Source organism: Vicugna pacos, chromosome 3 (genome assembly GCF_048564905.1).
Source record: "Vicugna pacos chromosome 3, VicPac4, whole genome shotgun sequence".
Taxonomy (NCBI): Eukaryota; Metazoa; Chordata; class Mammalia; order Artiodactyla; family Camelidae; genus Vicugna; species Vicugna pacos.
This window is the reverse complement of record NC_132989.1, coordinates 17,543,894-17,559,838: the sequence shown is the minus strand read 5'-3', so window position 1 is coordinate 17,559,838 and position 15,945 is coordinate 17,543,894. Positions and strand designations below refer to the sequence as shown.

The 15,945-nt window shown below is 40.0% G+C and overlaps 1 protein-coding gene and 1 long non-coding RNA gene across 18 annotated transcripts in view; both read right to left on the bottom strand.

Moving 5' to 3' along the window:
* Nucleotides 1-15,945, bottom strand: part of PPP2R2B (protein phosphatase 2 regulatory subunit Bbeta) — a 619,288-nt gene that overhangs the window by 168,902 nt on the left and 434,441 nt on the right. The window lies entirely within an intron of this gene.
* LOC140691609 (uncharacterized) lies at nt 9,669-15,081 on the bottom strand. The gene is made up of 3 exons (XR_012067364.1): nt 14,964-15,081; nt 11,003-11,177; nt 9,669-10,069 (listed from the first exon to the last, which is right to left on the bottom strand). It is a non-coding gene; the product is annotated as an uncharacterized lncRNA (long non-coding RNA).

The window sequence follows — 15,945 nt, the reverse complement described above, 5'->3', positions numbered from 1 at the left end:
ATTCTACCAAACATTTAAAGAATTAATATCAATCCTTCTCAAACTCTTCCAAAAACACCAGAGAGGAGGATATACTTCCTTACTCATTCTATGACACCAGCATTACTGTGATACCAAAGCCAGACAAAGGCTTTACAAGAAAAAAACCAAAACCCAACTAGAGGCTAATATTCCTTATGAATATTGATGTAAAAATCCTCAACAGTTTAATAGGAAAAAGAATTCAACAGTATATTACAAACATTATACACCCTGACCAAGTGGATTTATTCTAGGACTTTAAGGGTGGTTCAGTGCCTGAAAGTCAATCAATATACTATATACATTAATATAAAGGAATATATGAAGGAAATGAAGGGAAAAAACACATGATCATCTCAACTAGTGCAAAGCATTTGACAAAATCTAATACCCTTTCATGATAAAAATACTCAATAAATTAGGAACAGAAGATATAAAATTTCCTGAACCTAATAAAAGTCACATACGAAAAACCCATAACTAATATCAATTCACTGGTGAAAGATTGAAAACTTTTCCCCTTAGATCAGGAACAAGACAAAGATATCTGTTTTATCACTTCTATTTAACATGATATTGAAAGTTCTAGCCAGAGCAATTAGGTAAGAAAAAGAAATAAAAGGCATCCAATTTGGAAAGTAAACTGAAAGTAAAAGTTTCTCCATCCATAGATGACATGGACCTAAAAAACTCTAAATGCTAAGGAATTCAGAAAAAAAAACCCCTGTTTTTTCTAATAATCAAATTCAGAAAAGCTGCAGGATATAAAATCAATACATAAAAATCAGTTTTTTCTATACATTAGCAATGAGCAATCCAAAAAGGAAATTAAGAAAATAAGTCCATTTATATTAGCATAAAAAGAATAAAATTCTTAGCAATTAATTTAGCCATGGAGATGCAAGACATCACACACTGAAAACACTGCTGAAAAAAATTAAAGATCAAAATAAATGAGAAGACATTCGATGTTCATGGATAGAAAGAAACAGTATTTTATAGATGATAGCACTACTCAAATGTGGTATACATACTCAAAGTAATATACAAATTCAGTGCAACTGCTATAAAATTCTAATGGCATTTTTTGGTAGAAATCTAGAAAATGGCTCTAAAATTCCTCTGGACTGTTTAAGTTTTATGAAGAGCCCACAGCTAACATCACACTCGATGGTGACAGTTGGAAAGCTTTTCCTCCAAGATCAGGAACAAGACAAGAATGCCCACTCATCACTTCTACTCAACATAGTACTGGAAATCCTAGCGGGAGCAAACAGGTGAAAAATAAATAAGAGGCATGTAAATCAAAAAGGAAGAAGCAAAACTATGACAATCTTATACTTAAAAAGACCTAAAGAATCCACAAAAAGCTTGTTACAACGAATAAACAAATTCAGCAAAGTTGTAAGATACAAAATCAACACATTAAAATCAATTGTATTTCTATAGCCTAGCAGTGTATCTAAAAAAGAAATTAAGAAAACAATTCCTTTTACAATAGCATAAAAAGGCATACTTAGGAATAAACTTTACCAAGCAGGTAAAAGACTATCACACCAAAAACTACAAAATATTGATGAAAGAAATTAAAGAAAGCACAAACAAGTAGACAGACATTTCACATTCATGGATTAGCAGACAATGTTGTCAAAATGTCTACACTACCCAAAGAGATCTATAGATTCGATATGATCCTCATCAAAATCCCAGTGGCATTTTTTACAGAAATAGAAAACAATCCCCAAATTCGTATGGAACCACAGAAAACCCAGAATAAGCCAAAGACCTCTTAAGGAAGAAGAATAAAGCTGTAGGCATCACAATTCCTGATTTCAAAATATTATACAACACTATAGTAATTCAACAGTGTGATACTGATGTAGTGATAGACACAGACCAATGGAACAGAACAGAGAGCCCAGAGTTAAACCCACACACACATAAAGATGCCAAGAATACACAATGGAGAAAAAATAGTCTCTTCAACAAATGCTGTTGGGGAAACAGGATATTCACAGAAATATATGACTTGGCAATGTACCCCAAGGAATTGCAAGCAGGGACTCAGCTGCTTGTACACAAATGTTCATGGAGCATTATTCACAATAGTCAAGAGGTAGGAACAACCTAAGTTTCACGTAGTATACATATACAATGGAATATTATTCAGCTATAAAAAGAATAAAGTTCTGATATATGCTACAACACAGATAAACCATGAAAACATTATGCTAAGTGAATGAAGTCAGACACAAATGGACAATTATTTTATGATTCCACTTACATGAAATACCTAGAATAGGCAAATTCATAGAGACAGAAAAAAGATTAGAGGTTACTAGGGATAAGGAGGAGGAAGAAATGAGAAACCACTACTCAATGGGTATAAAAGTTTCTGTCTGGGCTAATGAAAATTTTTGGAAATAGTAGGGGTAGACGCATAACATTGTGACTGTAATTAATGCCAGTGAATTGTACACTTCAAATGGTTAAAATGGTAAATCTTATGTTATATACATTTTATCACAATAAAGAAGCAATTTCATTGTTGAGATTAGTAATACCACCATACTATTACATATACAAAACCATTCAAAACTTTTGTATGCATTATTTAGAAAAGAAAAAGTACTCTGAGTGTTGGAATTTAGATAGATTTTTGGCTAAGACAGCTACAACAGTTAAAATTTAATTGATTACATTGCCTTCATCAATTTATTAGTTAATATTAATTAATATATACTAATTCTGCCTAATCTATTAATAGAAAGATATAAACATTTGTTAAAAATGAGTGCACTGCTATGAGGCATTAAATTTTCCAGCACTGAGGCTATTCATAAAAAAATTGGATAATCACTCAGCAGGGAGATCCTAGAAGGAATTACACAAACGGCAGGATGTTGGGCAAGATGTGAGTCCAAACTACCTTCTACTTTTAAAAGTCTAAGCTTCTATGAGAACCGGACACAAACAACACATTCCCAAGGTTAAACCATTTCTTTCTTCCTGAAGCTGTGGCAACCCTTTGGGTTCCACCCAGAACTACTGGTAACAATTCCAGTTCCTGATTTGATGATGACTTCACTGAAAATACTCTGTTATCCACGTCCTGCCTGAAATGTCCAGAGAGCTTTTCAGGTTGCATAAAGTGATCACCTTAAAATAGTTTTTTTTTTTAAACTGACATACAGTCAGTTTACAATGTTGTGTCAGTTTCTGGAGTACAGCATAATAGTTCAGTCACACACATATATACATGCATTTGTTTTCATGTTCTTTTTCATTATAGGTGACTACAAGAAATTGAAATGGTTTTTAAATGGACCAGAAATGGACCTTAAATGGCCAGATGCCTCTATGAAACTATGTAGAAAAATGTTCTCCTGACTCTGTCTGCCCCCAAGTGTCCCTGAAGAGAGCATCTAGACACGTGACACGATTAGGAAAGGCATGATAAAGGTGCGAACATAATTTCCCCACATGCTGCCAACCTCAAGCACACAGCCTACTTGGAGGCAATTTGAGTAAAAATTGTCATGACTATTGTCGGCATTGTCACTTCTTGGTTTTTTTCTTCCTCGGGACTGTGTCTGATTCATTCTTGATATTACTGACGGCATAAAAATATCACCCCTTTCCGGCATTCAGTCAAGACCTCTCAAGTTAAATTTTCACTCCTCCTAGACTTTCTCCATCCTGAGTTTTCTGTAACAAAGAGAACTGTGAGGAAAGGAGGTGAGTGAGTGGCTCAGATTTAAAACGCAGGGGCAAATGGCCCAAAATACAGAGCTGGGCCACAGGACGCATGTTTAAGTAACATTTCGGAAAACTCAGAATCTAAGCATAAACATCTGTGCCTTTCACTCTCTACCTGCTGTCTTGTCTGAAATGAAGATGCTTAAATCTCCATTAGTGGGGCAGGGCCACCCGTCGATGGACATACAGAGCTGGACTCCAATCTGCTTTGTGGGTCCTTAGAAGAGCTGCCAGCTGATGAGAAAACATTCGGGGTGGGGGAATCCAGCATGGGGCAGGAGGAACACAGCTGGCTGACACTACAGGCACTTACGAACGGCAACGAAACTGCCATTTGATTCGTGGGCTGAGCCAAGCCATCTGGGAAATCTCTCAAAGAAAGTAGTTGGAAATGACATTTCAGCTCGGATTCTCCTAGTCAAGCTTGCACTTTAAGCCAGAGACTCAAAAATAGCACTCCAACTAGATAGTGTCAACCCAGTGACACTTGAATCCCTTTCGCTCTGGTCTTTTGAGAGTGATTTGAGCTCCTCTGGTGATAATAACTCTAGGAACTGAAGGGCGCTGGAAACAGGACTCTGTCCACATCTTGTTTCTAGAAAATGGATTACTCTGCTTGCTCTTGACTCTTGGACTTCCTATCACGAGATCTGAACCCGGGGCCTGATGGACAGCAAGGCATGCAATTGGCATCTGCAGAAACCTTGACATCCCACACTGCAGTTCATGATTGGTGTCAGACAAAGGAGTGTAATTAAATGACTGCCAGCCCGATGATAAGGCCAGTTATTACCGAGGTGTAGTTTCCCCGGGCCTAAAAGACTCATAGTGGTGGCACTGAAGCATGCCGGGGAGAAGATAAAATTTAATTAATAATTTCCTTAGAGGCCCACAGTCTATTACAACTATGTTCCTTGCTGTTTTCAGCAATGACCTTATAGCTCATAAATGTTACAGACGCGCGCTTGGTCATAGTCTCATCCCCAGGTTCAATTTACTGGCTCAGGTTGTCCTGCATAATTAGCTAGACTGAAATGAAGATTTTGAGATGTGACTGCTAGAAAGTCAGAGGCCCTGCAAAAGGCAGGAGTGTGCCTCCCTCCCTCTGCTCAGTCCAATGTCTGAATAGACAGTAGAATTTCCTACATTAATACTACGCATTGTGGACAAAGCTGAGGATGAAGGCAGAGCCTGCTTCTGAGTTCTAGGGGATACATTTTAGTTTCTGTTAGAATTGGAGAGTCTGGACACTAAATTAAGTAGCTTTTTAGGTATTTCATAGAGTGGCCCAGTCTAATCATTTTAGAAACAAAATCACAAAGAATGATATAACAGGGGAGTAGATTTTTTTTCTCCCACAGTAAAATGCTTGTTCCTTTAATACAAAACTACAGTTTTATTTTGGACCTGTTATGTGCCAAACACTTGTAGACCTACGGGGGAAACAAAAGCCTTAATTATCTCTGGGATCGGTGCCTAACATAAAATCTGGGAAATTGTACTTGTTTAAAAAATATCTGTTGCAGGAATAAATCAATGAATTGACTGTGGGATATTTTATCTTTTGAATCATTGAAATCATGTACAAAATTTCTACAGTCAGGAAGATAACAATAAAACCAATGAACAATGATCATCTCTCCTTTCCTAAACCTGAGAACCAGCGTTAGCTGACTGCCGATGGTGCCAGGGATACAAAGGATGCTGTGCTGGTTCAGACATTAAAGGCTGACTGTCCAGTAACAAACGTGACTCCTTCAACTTGCCAGAATAAAACCCAAACTCTGTGTAGGACATTTTTGGCCTTTATCTTTGGCATCCTCCCCTCCCCATCCTATGCTAGAGCCAAACGAGATTGCTCCTCATTTCCTCCAAACATCCCATGCTCTGTTCTAGCACCTGATCAGAAGAGAACCTCAAATGCCTGTTGATGTATGAAATGGAAAGAATTAACCACCATGCTTCCTGCTGCGGACATTTGCTCTGGTTAGATGTTCTTCCTCAGTTGCTGATCCTTTAAAAAAAAAAAACGCTCTCTTTCTATTCTTCAGAGTCTATCCCCAATACTATCTAGAACACAGTACATTATTGGTATCCACTTTGTTCGTTCATTCACTCAGTCACATATATCTCATCTCATTTAAAACGGTGAAGACGTCACACATGTTGATTGAATTGCACAGAAGGATAGGAATATCTATGGCCCTGGGAGGGTATAGTCTTCCGTGTCAAAATGAATCACCTCCTTCTAATTCTCATCCACATCCCAGACGGTGATGGTGAGACCCGTTAACGCTACTGACAGAACACCTCCTATCTGCTCTGGACTGTGCTGACCTCCTTATATATATAACTACCTCCTCTCATGGGCAGCATCACCATAATGTTTATGTGTTATTTATTATCCCCATGTTACAAGTAAGGAAACAAAAACTGACACACCAGGTAAACCTGGCCCCAAATTGCACAGCTAGCATTGGCAGTGTCAAGTCAGTCCAGGTGTAAGCCTAAAATTTTGCTCTTCGCCACTGTGTTATCCTATCTCTCTCTTAATTCTCAAACTCATCATGAGCAGATGTGAAAGTGTGTCTACTGAATTACATGCTTAAAGAGGAAAACTTGGGCATTACAGTTGCCTGTGTGATGCCAACTATCCAAATGCGTGCAGTCACTTGACCACCTGGATATTCAGTCTGCATGAACACAAACATCTGGATATTTGGAAAATGGATGCATTTCAAATTTTGTCTGAGTGCCTGGCTCCATATAACCCCCAGGCAAGGCATTTTCCCTGAAAGTAGAACATAGTGACATAAACTGAAAAACAGGACAAAAATGTAAGAAAAAAAGTATATACTGCTTAATTATTACCAATGGAAAAATAAAATTTCCTTTCAATCTATCACATCACAATGTCTCACAGAATCGGTATTGCCCTACTGTGACACTTTATGAAAAGAGTTCCTTTGAACCAGATAAAATTGAAATGAGATTCAAATAAAGTGAGAAGGAAGATGCTATGAACGAAGTGAACTTTGGACCAACCCAGATTCTTCCCATCCACTGTCACAGTGAATCAGAATGTGGATACTGAGGGTCTTAACACTGTTGCTTCAAATCCAAATAAAGATATCATTCTGAACCCTCTTTACATTTAGAGAATCTCAGTTTCAGGATTAATCTAGCATGCTCAGGATGCAGAAGTTCCCCCTAAGGCAGCTGCCTCTGGCATACCCATGATCTTGCCCTGACTTACAAAGTGACAGTCCAATGAGACGGCTCACGGTCCTAGATACTTCAGCCTGACTTGTCAATGACTACCTGACTCCTCCAATTCTTAGCTGAATTTTGGTTTGCTCTCACCTTACCTTGATTTTTCACTCATTGCACAAAACACACTGCAACGAAGGGCATGGGAATCCTCCAAATCTAACACTGCAAGAATTGTTTTCTATCTTGCCCACTTTGTTTTACAGAGTTGATTCGTAGTTTTCCAATCTGTGCTTCATGTATGGTGACCACCTTGGTTTCTGAACTCCCCTTGGTTATTTCTCTAAATCAAATGCTGATACAACTGAGGAGACTTGGGGGGTGTGTGTGTGAGAGAGAGAGAGAGACAGAAAAGGAAGGGACGAAGAAAGAAAGAGATAAAGAGAGATGGAAGAGGAGGCAGTGTAGATAGGAACATGGAAATAGGATAATTTATCAATACAGAAAAAATTCCTTAAAACTGTTGCCACAGATTCTGACCCTAATTCAGCTTTTAGGAAATTTCCCCCAAAGATGCAAAAAGTATGCAGGTATAGTAAGTATTATGACGATACTAACTGGAAACAACCAAGTGTCTAAGAACAGAAGCTCTGTTAAATAAATCAAGGTACATTTACAGAGTAGATTATTATACAGAAAAGTCTTGTGATAGAGGAATACTTAAGACATGTTTGTGATCTGTTTTTGTGACAGCTGGACACATGGCCATGGTCTCATCCTCAAGTTTAATTTATAACTCAGGTTACAGTGAATCATCAACCAGGCTGAAATAAGGATTTTCAGATGTTATTGCTGGAAATGTTATGGGCTCTGTATAAGGTGTCGTGTAGGACAGCATAAACCCTCGCTTTGTTAAAAATATATATGCGTGTGGAATAAGGAAACAGACATTTCCCAGAAAATGTTCACAGAACTTATCTCTGAGTGCTTTAAGGATCCCTTGTTTCTGACCTATCATTTTCTCTTCAGTTGTTGATTAAGTAGCATAGATTATTTAAACTTTTTTCCACATATGCTTTCCTGCATTTTTTTCTTGTTTTTTACAGGCCACAGTTTTTATAGTCAGTGAGAACCATGTTATTTTAGAAATAATGAATGTCAGAGGCTGTAGTTTTAAAAAACACTCATTGAACACAAAAGAAACTTCTCGAAGGTGGGCGCCTTTCTTTGCAACTGTCAACAGACATGGGATTGCAGACAACACACATGCTCGTCCCTGCGATGATTTCCCATGAACAGGAGACGAAGCCTCTGAGGGGCTTTAATCACGAAGCATCACTTCCACCCCAGGGCTCTCCAGGAATTTCGTCTTTATCTTGCTGGGGGATAGGAAGAGTAAGAAGCTGCGCTTCTGCCTTAGTGATCACATCGCGAGAGCACCAGGGAGAAATAAGACAGGAGTGTGCAGACGCATCTTCCTGAGTGTGCCCTTTCGTGTCTGTGGTTAGCAGGTAATTCCTGGATCTACACAACTTGTCCCACAAAGGAAGACGATGTCCTGCAGTGGTGAAGGGTTGATGAGGATACCTCAAAACCTCTGAAGCCGAGAACAGGCTGGTTAAAAATGTATCCTTTCACTCTTTAAATGGAAATAAGAAAACAGAATGTTTCAATCTAATTTTCCCCTGACACTGCATCCAACTTCCAATTTTGTCTGTATTATGAAACTACGTGCAAAGAAGTTTTTCTCAATGATGAGCTATCTATCTATCCATTTATTCACCCACCTACCTAAAATTTCACATGGAATCTCTTGACTACAACAAAGAAGGTGAGAAGTTTAGTCTTTTGTCTCCCAATAGAATGAATTTTGATGCATCTGTATAAGAAAAGTAGTCATTATTTTCTGTCAAAGATGTTTCCATATCACCCTGAAAAACTGCTATAAATGAAAATTCTTCAAGACCTATTTTAATCAAGTAAGAAACATACTAGCACTAGTAACACCAAAAGAAAGTTAATTCAAGACATGCCCCCCTTGGAAGTAGTGAACATTTCTTCCACTACAATCTTATTTATCCTCTTTACATCTTCAGTAAGTATCACAACTTCAGGAGAAGGCAAACCAGAATTAACATCAATTCAGAATTAGAATTCTAAACACATACAATGTAACTATGTATCAGTTTTAAATTTACTATTAAAGTGCTAGATCAGATTGACAAACATAGCAACACAATTTATTTTCTCCTAGATTTCTGTTCTTAAGAAGAATGAGTGCCAAATAGACATTAAGACGCTGTCTGTGTTTAGATTAAGGTAAATATCTCCACCTCATGCAAGAAGGTTCCATTACTTTAACTTTACAGAATACCAGTTTCCTGTTGAGTTCAGCCTTAAGAATAGTGACAAGTAAGAATCATGAAATTTAAGGACTGGATGCACGTAAGTTAGAAATACATTCAGAAATGAATAAAAGAGGATGAAGAATCAACTTGTGGAACCCAGGACTGCAAAGAGAGAAGCACACAGAAACCGAAAAACACCCACCTGTGCACAGAATACTTTTGAGAAGAACTTCCTCCTATTGGCCATTTCTGAGCTTTTGGATGACCCTACAACAGCTCCCAATCCCACTCCCTTTCTCTTCACTTTTCTGTGGCACAGGCTTCCGTAAACACTACTTCGAATGCATCATTGTGGTTCACCCAGGTTGTCAAGTTAAGTGCTCCCTGAGATAGTCAGTCAGGTATCAGTTAGGAAGTTGGCATCTTCCTGTTTATCCCACATCCTGATAAGGAAAATGTTGCCATTTCCTGAAACCTCTGGCTGGCACAGTGCTTAGTCCACCCAAGGAGCCGCTGATAACCACTGCCAATTTGCTGTTCTCTGGGGCCGGGTCACTTACAGGCAACTGAAGATATCTATGTTACCCTCTGCTTTCTCCCAGCTCTTAGTTAATAACTCCACTTTTTTTCACAACTTGTTTTATCCTTCATCCATGGTAATGCTTCTCAATGTCATTCAGAGAGGGGTGATTGGGTTTGACGCTTCCTCTCTCTCCCCACAGCCCCCCAAGCTGGCAGAGCAAAAAATGAAGACACAATTGAGTATGATGTAACCTAGCAAGTTCCTTCTTATTACAGATCAGTCTTTAGAGAAAGAGAAAAGACTCCTGAGAGCAATGTAAGAATAGGACCTCTACAATTCTCTTTAATTCAACCACCTCAGGGAACTTTTATGATCAAACTAACAATGACTCGTGTTATTTACTTAATGATTATTCCAACCCCAGCCCGATGCAAAATGCTTTCTAGGGTTTATCTTAACAAATCCCCATTTATCTTAACAAATCCCCATTTTGCAGATGAAGAAACTAAAGCATCAGGAGGTTAGGGATTTGCCCTAAGGTCACTGGGCTCTTAAGTAGTGGATCTAGGATTGAACTTTAGGTTTGTCCAAAATCAAACAAATGAAAATAGTGCTTGTAATCACTCAGTTATTTTCTTTCCCATGGCCTGTGTTGAGGGTTGCAAACTCAAATGCCAGGCAGGTAACTTCCATGAGCAGAGCAGGCTGGGAGGGGACTGGGGTAGCCTGGAGTTCTCAGACATGATCTACGGGAGGGTAGCCGTCCCCGATTCTAGCTACCTGTGGCCAAGAAGGATCTATGTATTCACTGTGGCCAGAGGATCAGAGTTTTCAAGGGAAGATGAAAATACGGATATTTTAAAATTCATCTGATTTTTAAATGGTGGCAACTTATTAAAAAATATGTAAATAGTGGGCCAACTCTACACTGGCCAAACAAAAGCCATCCCTGGGTGGAGTTCAGCTCATGGGTCCCCAGTTTCCAATCCCTATATTTTCCTTTCTTAAAGCTCAAACCTTGACTGGTAAGATAATAAGGTCCTATTTCAACAACACAAAACACCTCTGACCTAACCATTAAATCGTTTTCTTCCTCTAGCCCCCGTGGTTAAGGAGCAGAGCAGCCAACTCTTTTTCCCACCTCTGCTCTAGGAGGCAGCGTTACAACGGAATAGGCTTCATGGAAGCCTGCTTTCCCAGCTGGTGTGGGAATTTGTCTCTCTCTTGCCTCCAAGGCTGTTGTGTCAGCATTTCTGGAGTTGCCTCTGACTTTCTCGTGTGGTTCGGCTCCATGCTGGCTTCCTCTGAGTCCAGCTCTATTTTGTGTTTTGGAAGAGAAAGAAAAAAAAAAGTCCTCTGAACATCTATAAAGTACAGTTCAGCTTCAACTTTGAGAGGCGATGGTAAATTTCACACTTATCAACTTTTTCTCTTTAGCACACCCTGGTTAAAAACAATCACTGTTTTTCAAAGTCAGGAGGTTGAGTTTGGGCAGCTAAACCTACAATCTTTACCTTACGTAATTTGGAAAAGTCCTTTAAAACCTGGTGAAGGGTATTATTGAAACACAGCCCACTGGTTTACCATTAGATCCCCTGCAACCACAGAAGCAAATCTCTCTGCTCTAGGGTTTAGACTCAACAAACCACCGTATTCATTCATCCTCCTGAGTTTCTCCCAGAGACCCTAGCATCAGGAAATCAATCTCACTGAATGTTGTGTCCCTGGCACCTGGCACAAACATTAATAAGTATCTGTTGAATAAATGAATAAAATGAAAGAAGGGCTCGGATCAGTTGGGACCGAGATAACATCTATGCTGTGATTTATTCATTCAAATATGTTGGAATGAGCTCAGGTCCCCAAGGAGCATGCTTGAGGAACAAAAGGTAACTGCTGTTCAGATCACTGTGAGACTTCTGTTTTGCTGTGTAGGGTGGAATCTGAGGGCATCAGCTGATTTTCTCAGGACAAAGGAGGGGGAAAGAGGATTTCAGAGTGGATGTGTAGGTGAAGAGGAGGGAGAAAATACCTGAGACTTGGGGGGCAAATGGGCAAGACATGGGAGAGAGAAAAGAGAAGGTGGTTCGTGTGATGTACCCCTGCCCACAGTCTCCCCATAAAACTATCAGTAAAAGTCACTATCATCAATGATTTTGGAGTCAAGTAACAGTCTATATTATATTAACAGCATAACTAGCATGCGTGCTCAACATGGAAAACAAATACTAACACAACAAAGTCCCTTCCTTGGAGGAGCAAACTGTCTGGGGTGAAACAGCCAGAAAAAGCAAATCTTACACTACAATATTAGAAACTGCTCAAAGACACTTGCAAAACACCACAGATTTCTGCAAAAAGATTTACTGCGCATTTACTGTGTGCCAGGCATGTGCTGGGGCCTGGCGATGTTGTGGCAGAGGAGACAGTCAAGTCCCCCTGCCCTCAAGGAGAAAAAGGCAATAAATCCAAGGAATGGGACAGTATCAGCGATGGGGGCTTTGAAGGGAATAAAGATGGGGTGACGTATGACAATGATGGATAGGGTTCAACATTAGAGCAGTGGTTAGCATTTGCCTCTCTGAAGAGTGACAGCCCAGCTGAGACTGGAAGGACAGGAAGAGGTCACTATATGGAGATCTGTGGATAAAGCTTTCCAGGAGGGAAGAGCTGCATGCAATTGGACCAAGGTGGTACTAGGCAAGTGATGGGGAGGAGAGTGTAGAAGGCGGTCAGAGAGGCAGGCAGGCAGGGGCCACATCAGGGAGCCAGAGTACATGACAAGATCTGCAAGGGTAATGGACGGACTCACCAAGACTCAGGGACTTGACTGAAAGACGCAAAGGTAAAATGTAATCACAACACAAGGGCCTTGGCACGCATCGTCCCCGGAGGGGATGTTCCCAAACACTGGCCCTCCAGGGGGTAGGAAGTAATGTAGTCTAGTTAATTGCCCTTTGGGACTGCTCTGTGTTTGAATGTAAAACTAGGGATTATCCAGCCCCAGATGCAAATGAAAAGGGCACCGTGGGTCACTGGTTTTCCAGAAGACTCTTCTCACTCGAGGTAGAAGTGAGAATGCCAATTACCCTCATTTCTGTGGAAGGGGACTGGGAGAGGAGAAACACCCAGAGAATTGTGCTTCCGATTGGCTTGCAAATCATAACAACCACCCCAAAATTAAGAGAACAGAAAAAAAAAAGCCTCTTTGCTCTTGGGACCTTAAGTGATTAGAAAGAGTTGTTATTTGGCTGATTTTCACACTCCATTAGCATATGCATAATTTAACAAGGGAACATGCTGGGGGCTGGCACGGTGAGGGCAGCTCTCCATACCCACGGACTAGAAACTGGGGCAGCAGCATTGGGACTGCTTAATTATGTCAGCAAGGCAACAGAGAGCAGCGTGCAAAGGGGGATGAGCCCAAGATAGAGTCTCAGAATGAGCGCAGAAAGATACCTGATGTCTCCTTTCACCCAAGTGCACACCTGCACTGAGCCTTGCCTGAATATTCCTCCCAAGGATAAAGTCACCTGTGGTAATCCTCACACTCCCCACACCTTTGATAAGCCAGTCACATTTTCTTCTCCAAAGATATGGCAATGCCAATAAGAATAAAGTACTATATACCATGACTGTCCACACTGCATTGTACTTGGCATTGAAGAGAAGGATGTGGAATAGTGTTTTAGACTGAATAAAATGGACACAAGGAGAAGGGTCAGCCCTTCAAATTTTAATTCTGAATTTCCTGATTAGAGCCACAAGCCAAGTAGCAAACGACATAGTTCACACTCAAAGCTTTAAATTTAGTGAACTTTTAGGTTCTCTTTTCCTCCACTCAAAAAAGTCTTCTTTACACCCCAAAGGAAGATGAAACAGAAGAGAAGTCTGCCTGCAATGGGAGGACTCAACTATGCCTGCTCACCTGTCTTTTCGGACTTGTTTTGAGACAGAAGGGAAGGAGACAGGGTATAATCATTAACAGCATGACACAGCTGTTACGATTGGACATAAACTGGTTAGAACCAACTAGCCCCAAGACGGTGGAAGCTAGGACTTCCAGTAGACCTTGAGCCTCATTATCCACTCATTGTAATACATTAGCATGCTAAATGACACCCCCCCAGGTTCCATGACTGTTCCAAGGCTGGCCGTAAAAGGGCAAAAAGTGGGCAGTGGCTCAATTCCTGGAAATCCCTGCCCCTTCCTTAAAAATAGTTGGAATAATCCTCCCACTTGTTAGCATATGAAATGATCAAAACCATAAAAACTAACCACCCTTGTACCCTGGGGCCACTCACCTTTTGAGATGGCCAGCATTCTGTCTGTGAAATGTGTACCTCCCAGGCTGTTCTCACTTTCCAATTATGACCCATCTCCTCTCTTGCCTTCTGAGACTGACAGCCTACACTCTGTCTATGGAATGTGAATCTCCCTGAATAAATCTACTTTCACTCTACTTTGGCTCACTCTTGAATTCTTTCCTGTGTGAAGCCAAGGATCCTCACTTGGCAGGGTGTGTCCCAGGGACTCGCCCAAGACCTGGGACACAATCACGTCTCAGGCCCCATTTTCCCGCAACAGTTTCTCTGCTTGTGCCCTTTGGAGGGACACATGCATAACTCAAAAACTGCTAAGTGGAATCATATGGGTGTTTATAAAAAGAAGTGGCAAGGAATTTTACAATTTTCATACCATAACTCACCTTGTCACCACATTTAATGTCATATAAAGTTGTGTCAATATCATATTGATACATTTTGGTCCATTGGTCTGAGATGACTTTCAGTTCTTTTTCTGCTTCTGGTACCTCCTCAGCATCATTTCCCCTTTCTTCTGTTAAGAAAATTCTAATTTTCTTTTCTCTCAGTCTAATCTGCTGTGTCTGTTGGTGCAAGTATCTTTAAGGCCTGAGCTAACTGGCATACTCCCCCTTGTGATAGTGACTGGTTCAGGCATAAAAAAAATAATCCAACTTGGACCAATGAGAGTTAAGTCCAGACCTTTGTTGCTACACTGAGAAGATTCCAACAAATTACTTTCACTTCCCTTCACACCAGCTCCTCAGAGCTCTCCAAACATGTCACACGTTTTCATACCTCTGTGCTTCTGCAGACGCTGTTCCCCTTCTTGAATGAATGAGGAAATCCATCAGTTCTCCCATATGTTTTTTTGGCTTGAATTCTTCCAAACCTTATGCTATCATATTTAACTTAATAAGCATGTACTCATTACTATTATACCAGACCACTGGCTGTTTCCACAACAAGCATTCTTCCCTTCTTATGACAACAATCAATCCGCTGACTTTTTCCTCTCTCATCTTCAAGCAGAATCCAGGCAGTGCTGATTTCTCCCTCAACATCAGAGTTAGGCTCTACTTGGCTTATGTCCATTAGGTATTCCATCTTACCGAGTACAGGGAATAGATTTAGGGATGGGCACAGAATCCAAATAGACCTAATGAGATATTAGGAAATATTTCCTTAAAATTTAAGGAGATGTGAAGCTCTGAACTATGGCAGCCAATTTTCTGCCACACAGAGTCTCGAACAGCTGCTGGGCCTATAAAGAAAGCAGAGCAGAGAGATTTTCAACAGGGAGACATAGCTAAGCTCTGGATCAAGCTTTACCTGAAGCTAGTATTTTTTGAACTTTTAATTTGTGTGTGCCAAAATTTTGATTAAGTACAATTTTAGTAGAATTTTTTCAGCCCTTTAGTCAAAAGACTCCTGACCAATACAGTGACCAAAAATGTCAAACAGTTCAAATGCCAAGACAAAAACCTGTGCAAAATTATGAACTACATTTTAAGTCAACACCAATGCATTGTTCACGCATTCATCCACTCAAGGAATACTGAATACTCACTATATGCCAGGTACTATTCTAGGACATTTGGGAGTACAGCAATGAACAAAACAAACACATTTTTTTGGAGCATAGATTTTAGTGGAGGGAGATATATAAGAAACAATTAAATGATAAAGTATATAGTATATTAGAAAATGGCTATAAGAAAATAATAGACTAAGTTAAGGCAGGTGAGAAAACCCAAAGGTACAAGGGGACTTCAACTTC